This window comes from Lampris incognitus, chromosome 1, assembly GCF_029633865.1.
Source record: "Lampris incognitus isolate fLamInc1 chromosome 1, fLamInc1.hap2, whole genome shotgun sequence".
NCBI classification, from domain to species: domain Eukaryota; kingdom Metazoa; phylum Chordata; class Actinopteri; order Lampriformes; family Lampridae; genus Lampris; species Lampris incognitus.
The window spans coordinates 12,274,240-12,287,838 of NC_079211.1; positions in this window are offsets into that span (position 1 = coordinate 12,274,240).

A 13,599-nucleotide genomic window follows, 5' to 3' on the forward strand; every position below is an offset into this window, starting at 1 on the left:
TACCAGTTGTGAAAAGTGTAAATTAAAGCAAAGGCTTTTGTGTTATATTGATGTTCAGCTATACTGCAAAAGGGGCCATGTGAACTGTAGATGAGAACAATAAATGCAAATTGCAAACTACCTTTAAACACAACACTAAAAAGATTACATTTTATTTATGCCTTTTCAACAGAGTCCAAATTTCCTTTTTTCCAGATTTATATCTCCCTTTTTCACTGAGCAGTGACAACATCCACTCTGCCTTGTGACCTTACAAGATCCAAAGAAAAGGTGAGTACTCATAGCTCAATTTAGTTTTTTTCCCCAGTGCTTTTTCCATCACTATTAAACTGCCAAAGCTTGATTTGTGGAGTTTATGGAGACGAGGAGTTGTCACTCCTGATTCCCGTTTGATTCGTTCATGACTCACACATTACTAAAACTGATAGATACATTCATACACTAGCATATTAGAAAAGAAATTATAATGTGTAAATTGCAAACTACTTTTTAACACAATACTAAAAAGATTACATTTTATTTATGCTTTTCAATAGAGTCCAAATTTCCTTTTTTCCAGTTTTATATCTCCCTTTTTCACTGAGCAGTGACAACATCCACTCTGCCTTGTGACCTTACAAGATCCAAAGAAAAGGTGAGTAGTCATAGCTCAATTTAGTTTTTTTCCCGGTGCTTTTTCCATCACTATTAAACTGCCAAAGCTTGATTTGTGTTTATATTTTACTGACTAGACTTCTTTTGACTTTATAAGATCAAAAGAAGACAGCCAGCCTTCATTTCGCTCTTGCTCATGGAGGACTAGATGCAACGGCAGGCCTCACAGCAGCAATCAAGGTAATTTCCTAACATGTAAAGTGAGTAGAATCCTCCCAAAGACAGAAGAACTCATAACACACTTCATTTTTGCTTTGTTTTAAATAGTTACAGATTTTCGTGGGTTTTGTAAAATTCAAGTATAGATAAAATAGATTAAGCAGCACGGTGGCACAGTGGTTAGCGCGGTCACCTCACACCAAGAAGGTTCTGGGTTTGAGCCCCGGGGTAGTCCAACCTTGGGGGTCGTCCCAGGTCGTCCTCTGTGTGGAGTTTGCATGTTCTCCCTGTGTCTGCGTGGATTTCCTCCGGGGGCTCCGGTTTCCTCCCACAGTCCAAAGACATGTAGGTCAGGTGAATCAGCTGTACTAAATTGTCCCTAGGTATGAATGTGTGTGTGTGTGTGTGTGTGTGTGTGTGTGTGTGTGTGTGTGTGTGTGTGTGTGTGTGTGTGTGTGTGTGTGTGTCGGCCGTGTGATGGCCTGGTGGCCTGTCCAGGGTGTCTCACTGCCTGCCACCCCATGACTGCTGGGATAGGCTCCAGCATCCCTTAGAGCAGGATAAGCGGTTTGGCTAACGGATGGATGGATGGATGGATAAACTATATTAATAAAATATAAAATAAAAATATATAAATAGAAGTGAAATTATGTTGTTTTTAAGAAATCTTGTAAGCCATTGTTTTACTGTTTATTTTTTTTTGGGGCAGCATGGTGGCCCAGTGTTTTAGCACTGTTGCCTCACAGCAAGATACATTTTTTTTGGGCAGCATGGTGGCCCAGTGGTTAGCACTGTTACCTCCACAGCAAGAAGGTCCTGTGTTCGAACCCCAGGCTATCCCAGGTCCTTTCTGTGTGGAGTTTGCATGTTCTCCCTGTGTCTGCGCGGTCTTTCTCCGTGTGCTCCAGTTTCCTCCCACTATCCAAAAAACATGCATGCTAGGGTTAATAGTCCTGTCTGCTCCCCTGACCGAGGGATGGCAAAAAGAACTGGAGTTGGTCCCCGGGCTCTGCACGGCCGCTGCCTACTGATTCCAGCATGTGTTTGGATGCGTTAAATGCAGAGAATGAATTTCCCACAGGGATTAATAAAGATCATCATAGTCTTAATCTTTTTGTTGAACATAAAGTAGAGATAAGAAGCCAACTACTGTAAAATAACATGATGCTGTGGGTTGATTTTCCTTTTGTCCACCCCAATTTTTTTGAGTCACCAGCCACCACTTATATAAAAAAAATCTCCCTCTCGCCCCTTTTTGGGAGATGTATGTCTTCCTCAGGCTCGGATCCTCTACCAGAGGCCTGGGAGTTTGAGGGTTCTGTGCAGTATCTTAGCTGTTCCTAGGACTGCACTCTTCTGGACAGAGACCTCAGATGTTGTTCCTGGATTCTGCTGGAGCCACTCTCCAAGTTTGGGCATCACGTCCGCTAGTGCTCCTATTACCACTGGGACTACTGTGGATTTCACCTTCCACATCCGATCTAGTTCTTCCTTCAGTATTTCTCTAGCTTCTCATTCTCTTTCTTCCTGATATTGCCGTCACTCAGTATTGCTACATCGGTCACTACTGCTGTCTTCTGTTCCTTGTCAACCACCACAATGTCTGGTTTGTTAGCCAGCACCTGCTGATAAGTCTGGAACTTGAAGTCCCACAGGATCTTAGCTCTACCGTTCTCAGCCTCCTTTGGCAGTGTCCCATTTGGACTTGTGGATTTCCAGTCTGTATTCATCAGAGATGTTCCTGTACACTATTCCCAGCCAGTTGTTTATGCCTTTCAGTGTACACTTTCCTAGCCAGCATTTTACACCCTGCTACTAAATGCTGGACTGTCTCAGGGTTGTCTTTGCACACAGCCTGCATCTTGGGTCTTTGGTGTAGTAGACCTTTGCCTCAACAGATCTGGTGCTGAGTGCCTGTTTTTGTGCTGCTATGATCAGAGCCTCTGCGCTGTCCTTCAGTCCAGCCTTTTCAAGCCACTGGTAGGATTTTTCGATGTCAGCCACATCTTCTTATCTGTCGATGGTACATCTCATGGAGGGGCTTGGTCTTCCATGACACCTCATATAGTACATATGCTCTGAAAGTGGAAAACCTTATTTTGCCTGAAACGATACTTTTATTTCCTCCTCATTTCTCAATAGTCTCTGTCTATTTTCTTAGTGTTTTTATTTTAGATTTTCCTCAGGTATGCAGGCATGTGTCGCGTGCCGCCCTTTTCCCCGTGCTGCCCTTATTTTCTCTGTAAAGCATCGCCCTTTATTATGCCTTGATATGACCTGAATACACTAATCATCATTCTGAGCTCATTTCTGGTACTTTGTGCAAATCTTGGCCTACAGCGAGGGCCAAGGTCCTACAGCGGGGGACAGGGAGCAAAAACTCCCTAGCTGACGTGTGTGGGTTGAAGTCATGGGCTGGGAACATGGAAAGGCAAAGAAATACCTAGGGCACGGACACATGTAGGGACATGACGCATAAATGTGTCGACATGCATGCACGCGCACACACACACACACACACACGAAGGTACCATTACATGTCTGTATAACGGATGTCCTGGATTTTGTATCATAAATAATAGAACTGACAAGAGCAAATGCTCAGAGTAATGAGAAGTTTTATTTATCTGCTGTTAATTATGAGGTATGGTAATTGTTTTCGACAGTCACATGGCGCTACATTAAAAAAACATTAAAAATAAATGTAGGGGGAAAATAAAATTAATCTTAATGAAATAAAGGGAACAATGGCATCATGGCTTGTCGGACACGCTTGCAGACGATGGAGGAATTTCAATGAATCACTGTTGGAGACTTCTGGGACAAAATAAACAACTGGGCTGCGGGCTAATGATGTGTGGTATTTTTGTTTGCAACTCTCATTTGTCAGTGGTACATTTTTCTCTTTGCCTACAGGTGGGACAGGACCAAAGCTGCAGAAAGGAGTTACTCACTAGCCTTCTGATTGAAATTCGAAATGACACTCAGCTGTTGAATTGTGGACCATTTAACTTCATGTTTTATTTACTAGACATAGATGATATTTCTCAGCTCTTAAAAAGCACTTTTTTGGGGGTTGTAATTCACATTAAGTGGCCACGAGTCACAATTTTAAAATGTGTCCCTCAGCTATTGAATGGTACAACATTAACTTCAAGTTTTCTGCTTAATAAGTTATGGATAGGCTGTGCATTATGGAGCTGCAGAAGTGGGTAAAATCTCTTAGAATTTCTATTCTAGCCTTTCTAAATGATTAAAAAAAAAACCTACATATATAATTGTGATATATATTTCTGTGTAGCAGGGTGGTGCAGTGGTTAGCGCGGTCGCCTCACAGCAAGAATGTCCTGGGTTCGAACCCCAGTGTTGTCCAACCTTGGGGGTCATCCTGGGTCATCCTCTGTGTGGAGTTTGCATGTTCTCCCCGTGTCTGCGTGGGTTTCCTCCAGGGGCTCCGGTTTCCTCCCGCAGTCCAAAGACATGTAGGTCAGGTGAATCGGCCGTACTAAATTGTCCCTAGGTATGAATGTGTGTGTGTGTGTGGGCCCTGTGATGGACTGGCGGCCTGTCCAGGGTGTCTCCCCACCTGCTGGCCAATGACTGCTGGTATAGCCTCCAGCATCCCCGCGACCCCGATTGGGATAAGCGGCTTGGATGATGGATGGATATTTCTGTGGGCCATTAAGCCTCTTATGATATCCTTAAAATGTTTTATGTCACATTCAGTTGTTCACGGTAAGTAGGTGTAAGGTTTAAATTTACCACAACATTTTAGATTAACTGTAGTACTACGGTGAAGAGTGTAACATAAACTACAGTATTCAAACAGCAATCTGTGCTGGATGTGGTCAGATAGAAAGAGAAGTGCATGGTAAATGGACTGGGTTTATATATAGCGTTTTTGTAGTCTACTGGCCACTTAAAGCGCTTTACAGTGTATGCCTCACATTCACCCATTCTCACACACATTCGTACAATGATGGCGGAGGATGCCATGCAAGGCGCCAACCTGCACATCAGGAGCAGTTAGGTGTTCAGTGTCTTGCTCAAGGACCCTTCAGCATGCTCTCTGAAGGTGCTGGGGATCGAACCAGCAACCTTTCGATTACTAGACGACCCGTTCTAACTCCTTAGCCACGCTACCCACATAAGTGCCTGTTAAAGAAATATAATCCTGGGAGGAAAGGTAGAGTTATTTCTATTTAGCAACACAGCAGCATGTTGTTTATGTTGTATGTGTAGTGGTAGAAGAGGAGGCTCTGGGAGAGGAGGGTGTTGGTTTTGGTGAAAGGAACTGTATGAGAGAGGGCATATTGAGGAGATGTGTTTTCAGCTTGACAGCATGGAAAATACAGAGTTATTCTGACTTACAGGAAAACTCCTGTTTTTTTTTTTTTACCCATCTCCCTTCCTGCCCCCATGATGATAAACTGACCTTACTTACTTAAAGGAAAACTCCAATATTTTTTATCCTAAGTCCTGATTTCTTATTGTTGTGAGTCAAACTAAACGATGGGTTGCAGAGTCTTCTAAATTGATTCAGTATTGAGCAAGCTCGCATCAGTCAAATACTGTGCACTGAGCTGCCATGTAGCCTAACAATAGGAACATAGGGCTCAGGTTAAAATATCCCCCAGTTTCCTTTAAAGCAACATTGTGTAATTTTTCTATTAATTTAGCGTTTGTTTCTTTGTGCACAGGAAACGAGGCTCGCTACGAGGCATAATAAAAGTGAAGGCAGGATTTTTTTCTTAAGCGGTTAACCACACGTGTTTGCTGCAACCTCTACCGCCAGCAAGACATTACTGAAGAAAAAGACATCTCAAATCTCACCTTCATCTTTGTCATGTCTCATAGTGAACATAATTTTCTGTGCTTGAATAAAGGACCACATCTCGTTCGATGGTATTGTGACGATACGGCCCATGCTTGTCTGACAATACCATTTGAGGACATAGCAGTGGAACTAAGTGGTTTATTGAGATGCCGGAGAACTCAATTTTGTACACACTCCAGATCTTCATTATGGATTAAAAAAAAAACAACAAAAAAAACACAGTGTCTCAAAGTGAAAAGGGTCAGTTTATCAACCTAGGGCTGAAGGGTTAGCGTTGCAGGGTGGTAGGTTCCCTGAAGTAAATGGAGAGTTAAAAGTCCAGAAGCAGAGAAAGCGCAGGGCATGGCCTGGGGCGCAGGGCTGGACTATGGATTTGGGGCTGCAGCTGCCTTAGCAGTCTTAGCAGGTTTCAGTTTGAGACCAGTAGCCACTGGAGGAAGAACAGGAGGGGGAGAGAGGATGCATCAGGAAGGGGAGTGACAAGAGAGAGAAGATTGTGTGGCTGTTGTAGACGCAGCAGACTACATTTATAGTTTCTACTCAGGGAGGGGAGATATTTTCGCTGCTGCAGCCAATTGACAGGAACTTCATACAGGAAGGCATGCTCTGGCTGGTGCCCGCTGGAACAGAATATTGGTGACATTTCTTTGTTTTATTGCAGAGAATGTACACATGTGCACAAACACATGAACACACACATTCACATGCCTGCAAGAGGCATTTTAATACACAGAAGCAGACACCCACACACAAATAAAACATAACCTGAGTTTGTTACTATTTCATTTAGTAGACGCTTTTATCCAAAGCGACGTACTACATCTGACAGCAAATACAACACAAGCAAGTAAGTGCCAAAAAACTAGGTTCAAGTCCGATAGGACATAGGTGTTAACAGGCATTGCACAAAGGCAGTGCATAGAAGCGTTTTTTTTTTGTTTTTTTTGGGGGTTTTTTTGGTGTGTATTTTTATTAATACCATCAGGTGTGGAGGTGTTTGTGAAAGAACTGGGTCTTCAGCTTCTTCTTAAAGATGGACAGGGACTCAGCGGATCGAATGGAGTTTAGTAACTTGTTCCATCAACGGGGAACTACAGAAGAGAAGAGTCTGGCTAGTGACTTAGGGCCCTGTTGTGGCGGAAGTGCCTGGCACCTTTCATTGGCAGAGTGTAGTGCGTGACACTGATTGTAGACCTGAATGTGAAGTTCAGGTAGGCGGGAGTTGTTTTAGTTCGTGTTTGGTAAGCGAGCATTAAGGTTTTGAATTTGATGCGGACAGCTACTGGGAGCCAGTGGAGGGATATGAACAGCGGAGTGATATGTGCTATTTTATACGTTGGTTGAAGATCAGAGACGCCGCCGCATTCTGAATCATTTGCAGAGGTTTGAAAGTGCATACAGGGAGACCTGCCAGTTAGGCATTGCAGTAGTTAATGCATGCTATTACAAGAGCCTGTGCCAAGAGTTGTGCTGCATGCTCAGACAGGTAGGGTCTTATTTTCTTGATGTTGTACAGGGCAAATCGGCATGACCAAGCAATCGAGGCCACGTGAACCTTAAAGGTTAGTTGGTCATCAATCGTGACACCCAGGTTTTGGGCAGACTTTGTGGGCATGAGTTGGGTTGATCTGAGCTGGATATTGATCTGTTGTTGTAAGGATGGGCTGGCTGGGATGGCAAGGAGCTCAGTCTTGGATAAGGTTAAGCTGAAGGTGGCATTCTCTCGTCCAAGCAGAAATATTAGCAAAGCATGACGATATCCATGCCTAGACTGTGAGGTCATCTGGCAGGAAGAGCTGGGTACCGTCAGCATAACAATGGTATGAGAAACCATGGGAGTGGATGATTGCACCAAGTGAGGTGGTGTAATTGAGAAGAGAAGGGGACCAAGCACTGACCCTTGAGGTACCCCTGTGGATAAGCCGTGCAGTTTAGACACTTCTCCCCTCCAAGACACTCCAAAAGATCTCCCTGAGAGGGCAGATCCTGAGATACCAAGCTCTGAGTGTGGAGAGGAGGATTTGGTGGTTAAATCTGTCAAAGGCAGCTGACAGATCTAGCAGCAATAATGCTGAGAACTGACCAGCAGCTCTAGCCAAATGCAGTGATTCCATTACCGACAGGAGGGCAGTCTCGGTAGAGTGACCCCACTTAAAGCCAAACTGATTCGGATCATACAGATTGTTCTCAGAAAGGAATTCAGAGACTTGGTTAAAGTGTGCGTTCAAGTATTTTTGATAGAAAGGGTAGGAGTGAAACCGGTCTGTAGTTTTCAACCTGGACTGGATTGAGTGTAGTTTTTTTGAGCAGCGGGTGACCCGAGCTTGCTCAATAACACTAGAACGACCAAGGCGGTCATTTTGACCATTTTGGATTTTCAAAGTTTAATAACTGTGGGGGGAAAAAAAGATACAGACCTGCCGCTCCCTGAATGCTCCTAAATTTGCATTAAAATTAGTTTTAGATCAATTGCAGAATTTTTTTTATAAGATCTACCTAAAACGACCATGAGTGGTCAAAATGACCACTCGCAGTTTTTAAACTCTATACTCTGTCAAGATAAATACCCAATTGAGATATTAATGCATTGCATGTGTTAGTGTAAAATGCAGGGTCAGGGGGGGAGAATGAGGTCAGCGAGGCATTGTTAGCTGGCAGCGGCAGACAGAGTTGGTCAGGCCCAGAAAACTGGTTACTGATGGCAAAAACCTTTGTTTCAATGTATGTGTGACTCTTGGAAGACATCGAAACTCAAATGATCCCAACCGTAGCCAATGTCTCTGAGGCAACAAACCGTTGAAGTCATGAGCTGATGTTTGCTGAGGCAGCAGGAATTACAATATGTAAATTGTTGCTTGCTGCGATGACTTCCTTTTAAACCTTCCTTTCTTTTCATTTCCTTTTCTGTGTGGAAAAACAGTTGATATGCAATGATATCTCTGTCAACTTGTGACTTACTGTTTGCGTCGCTGGCGAGGTGTCTCTAGCAGCGGAGGCTGGTTGAGTTCTGTGTCCTTAACATTTTTCTTTTTTTTTAGTCCCTCCAGTGACATTTTTTCTGTCATCTCCAACCATGTCCATGTGCAACAAATTAGAATTATATTCCTTTATACGTTTTTCAGAATTTGGCATATTTCCTAATATCATGAAGCATTTTTTATCCATAGAAACAAGATGTTTATACGTATGTAAGTAATAAAGTCATGGAATGTGAAACAGAGAGGGCAATTTTCATGATTCAATGACGACAACACACTAGCAACTCGTGTGTCTCTCCTGGCTTGTCCCAGAGGAGCGAGCGACAGCAGAGGTGAAACCACCTGTCAGAGGCCAAATCTTAATAAGCAAACCATTTGGATCTGCAGTATCTTATTCCCCTGCTCCTGTTTCTCCACTCTGTGTGAATTGGAGGCATGGGTTTTTCATGCGGACTCAGCCCGAGTTCAGATCCTTCAAATTCCATGCATGCATGATTTTCACATATTAATATATGCAGGATATGTCCTTTGGGACTTGCCTTAAACCCAAGCTCCTTCTCAAAATAGCCTCCATGTCCTGTGGGATCTGCTGGATGTGCATGCTATAGCAAGGTGCATTGTAAACACGGAGCAGAGTGTTTTACTCTGCTTTATGGAGGTTTGATGGGAAAAAACCGACAGTTTGAATTATTTAGTGTGTATATGTACTGGTGCGCTGATGGCTGGATAAGGTGGGAAATGGTCCCTGAACCATCTGGATTGAATTACGGTCACCTGTCCTAAAGTAGTGCAAAAGAAACCGGTGCTGGAGCGGTCACATAAATGCTGACGCACAAGAAAGTGTGTGTGCACGTACCAGCACATCCAGGACGATTTCTCAGCCCTACTGTGACTCTCCATCTTGCTCCCCCCTGACGTACAGCCAACTCATCCGCTGTCAGAATTTATTTTTTTAGTTATTCTTCAGCTTTCGGTTGTAATATAGCATCTAGTAATATCAGGCCTTGAGGATATCAGTTTCACTTCATAGTGATTTAATGAATCATTTGAGCAGAGCCAGTTTGGCCCCAGCTGTCAGGCAGCAATGAAATATCATGCATCCTCAACTTTCTTCTTTCACCATTAAACTAACCAGCTGTCTGTCTGTAGACCTGTCTGTCTGTCTATTATCTATATTTCGATCCATTGATCCATCAGAAAGCTTAAGATCTAACTGTTTGCCTATCCATCTCTATCTGTATCTATCTATATCCATATCCATATCTGTCTATCCAAACATACATACATACAAACATATTGTACATACATACATATTTCTGTCCATCGTCTATCAACCATCCGTTAATTCCTCTATCCATAAATCCATCTCTCATCAATTTATCCACATACCAATCCATCCATCCGTGGGTGGATTACCGAATGGGCCTACCAGGCCCAGGGGCCCCAAGGGCTTAGGGGCCCCCTAAGCCAGAGCCTCTGCGTGAAGTCGCTATTAACAACTTTAAATTTCTTGTTGCATATTGAAAGGTCTTAGTCATTGATGTCAATAACGGAGCCCCAAAAGTCGTACTGAAAAACCGAAGGAAAGTGGAGGTGACTTCATCCATCATCCAAACCGCTTATCCTGCTCTCAGGGTCGCGGGGATGCTGGAGCCTATCCCAGCAGTCATTGGGTGGCAGGCGGGGAGACAACCTGGACAGGCCACCCTGGACAGGCCACAGTCCATCACAGCAGGTGACTGTATGTCTTATTACGCTGTGGGCGTTGATTGTATGCATATGTGCTGTAAGTCCTGTTGAGATACAGGTGACTTTATTTATTTTGCTGTTGGCTGCAAGTCAGTGTACCTGACCTTCGGGGGGGGGGGCATAATCCAGCTACGCATCCATCCTTCCTCCATCCAGTTAAACTGTCTCTCCGTTCTTGGCCCTCCCTGCCTTCTAAGTTTGTATCGCTCCTCTCTGAGCTCCATGCTGGTGTGTGATTGATGGGAAACATGCAGAGTAGTGATCTAATAGAGTGTACATACAGTTTCACATGCCCGAAAGGGTTACAACAACGATGACGCACAAAGATGGCTCCTACGGCAACACTTAAATGTCGACCGCAGTGAAATGTCAACTTAATCATGGAAGTGGCCTGCCTATCCAACATGTGGGTGGTTTTTAAAAGGGGAGAGACCCTGAAGATGATGTAGCAGTACTTTAATGCCCATGGAACCACACATTTCCTTCAGGATTTGGCCCTGACACAGAGGTCACTGAGATATTTTTACATTTTGGGTAAATTGCAGCTTTTAAACGGTTTTTCATTTCTTTTGATGGACTGGCTTACTTTTTTTTTTTTAATTATATTGAGTAGGCCATTTATTCTCTGACTTCAACAATTATTATTGTAACTAATTGAAGTATCTTGCCATTTGCAAATGGCATTTTCAGAAAATGTGTATGTTTACAGCATGTTTTTGTTCACGACATAGATTTTAACAAAAACCTTATGGAGAAATTTTGGACTAGTCAAAGACTACTACTTTCGGCTGTTCCCGTTAAGAGTCCCCACAGCGGATCATCCATTTCCATGTCTTCCTGTCCTCTGCATCTTCCTCTGTCACACCGGCCACCTGCATGTCCTCTCTCACCACATCCATAAACCACCTCTTTAGGGTTGGGTATAGTTCAAAATTTTCGATACCGACCCCAAAACCAATACCTCCAATTCGATACGATACCTAGACAATACTTTTTCGATACTATATATTATGAAAACCTTATAGGACTATCAGCAAACTATTTTTCTATACAGCGAGCACCATAATTCATTGACACGTTGTTTTATTTTGTTTCTGTACTCTCGCACTTTGAGATTGCAAGTGAGGTCAACAATGACAATGAGGTCAACGTGCAGACTGACATCTTTAATGTATGTGAGCCTATTTATATACATCATCATGACCGTCCTTACCCGTTTCATCATTGCTAGCAGTGGCACCAGAAGAAGACCCAGCAGCAGACGTCCCTGAGCTAACGTTGGCAGCAGCACGGACATTAACGTTAGCAAACACAGAGCAGTTTTACACTCATAAATTTATCCCATGCACGATCAGATGTTTCATCATATTCGCCGTATTCCCAGACTTGCATTTGATGATCGCTTTGCAGCGGTTGCATTTTACTGTGTCAGGTTTGCTGTCTATTTTTACAAAGTGTAGCCACGCTTTGGGTCGCATAGTAGCTCCCTGAATCTTGCCCGCCAGTTTTCAACTCCAACGCAGTCACGAGACGCACACGCATACCAAATAGCTTCCTGCTGATTTGTCAGTCAGTCGCCTGTGCACAACAACGCCGGCAGTGATTGGCTGGCTGCGATAGCGTTCACGTCGTCTACCGTAAAGTATCGAAATTTGGAACCGTTTTTTTTCCACCAAAGAGTTTGATACTCGGTAGGACCGAGATATTTCGGTCGGTGCCATATGGGCACGGTTTTTGATACTCAACCCTACTCCTCTTTGGCCTTCTTCTTTTCCTGTTCCCTGGCAGCTCCATATTCAGCATCCTTCTCCCAATATACCCAGCATCTCTCCTCCACACATGTCCAAACCATCACAGTGCATACCTCCACCTCTCCAGGCTCTCCTCAACCTGTAAACTACTCTCGCTACAGATCACAATGTCATTCGCAAACATCGTAGTCCACGGAGACTCCTGCCTGATCTCTTCTGGACTAGTCACAGACTACAAATTTTTAAAACCATTCAAGGTCAAAGTGAATCAGGTCTCATTGATTAACTTGATTTCACTATAACTGCCAAGGACATTTCATTCCCATAATTATCTTTCATTTTTAGGCTAATTTTCATCAAAATTATATATTTTCTTTTATTTGTTATTTTTGCTGTGCACCCCTGTGCTGATAGTAAATTGATTAACTGCCTACTGGCTGCTGTGCACTGCTGTGCTGGAGCCTCCACACAGCTCTGTTCAACTCTGAGGCAAAACAGAGAACGAGCTCGCCAGGTGGGCAGATCCTCCAAGCCCGAGCTCATTTAGGTGAGAATGAAAGACCTTTCTATTTATAGATCCTCAAAGGTAGATGAGCGATATTGATCTGAAGGCGTATGGGGAGCCATAGCCAGACTGGAACAACAATGTCTTCCCCTCTCCCAGACCCCCTGCTCCTCCTGACCTGCTGCTGGAGTCATGTAATGTACCAGGGGTGGGAATCTTTCAGAATCTCACGACTTGATTCGATTTCGATTCTTGGAGTCATGATTTGATTTAAAATCGATTTTTAATTCAAAAGGATTCCTGATTCAAAATCGATTCTAGATTTGGTAGATAGGGGTGCTAATTTCAGGTTCTACTCCAGTCCGCTGTGCGCTAAGAAAGGCGGTGTGGCAAATTATGGCATGAAAGCAGACTAAAGTGTGTATACATTTATGTAATTTTTGTATTTGAAAAAGTTATATCAATTGATTGCAATAATGTGAACACACAAAGGCAAACCTAACCTTGCTCAGTAAAAAACCGAGGCGATGGTATGTCATACTTTGGCTCAGTTGTCTGGATTATAAATCTAAAGCCTTCATTGTCGAATAGGCTGTAGGGGCGCAGGTCTTTTGAAATGAAACAGGCGATGGATCGAGTTATTTTTTTTTGCCCGTTCAGAATTGGCTGGGAGTTTGGTAAGGTGGTGCAGTGTGCGCTGGTTGTTTGTTAATGTTGCAGGAGGTTGTTGTTTCACTTCTTTCAATGCTGGGCGATGGCGTATGATATGAGACCTAACATTTGTAGTGTTCCCGAAAGTCACGTCAAGCTCCTTCCTCCCCGGGAGATTGTAAAATCCAAAATGCGCCCAAATGCTTGCTTTCAATGATGATGGGACCGGCTGAGTTTGTTGCTGCTCCATTTTTAGAAAGGCTACCAAGAGCTAATGTTAGCAGAGACTGACTAGCCGCTGTCGTGTTTCCCGGA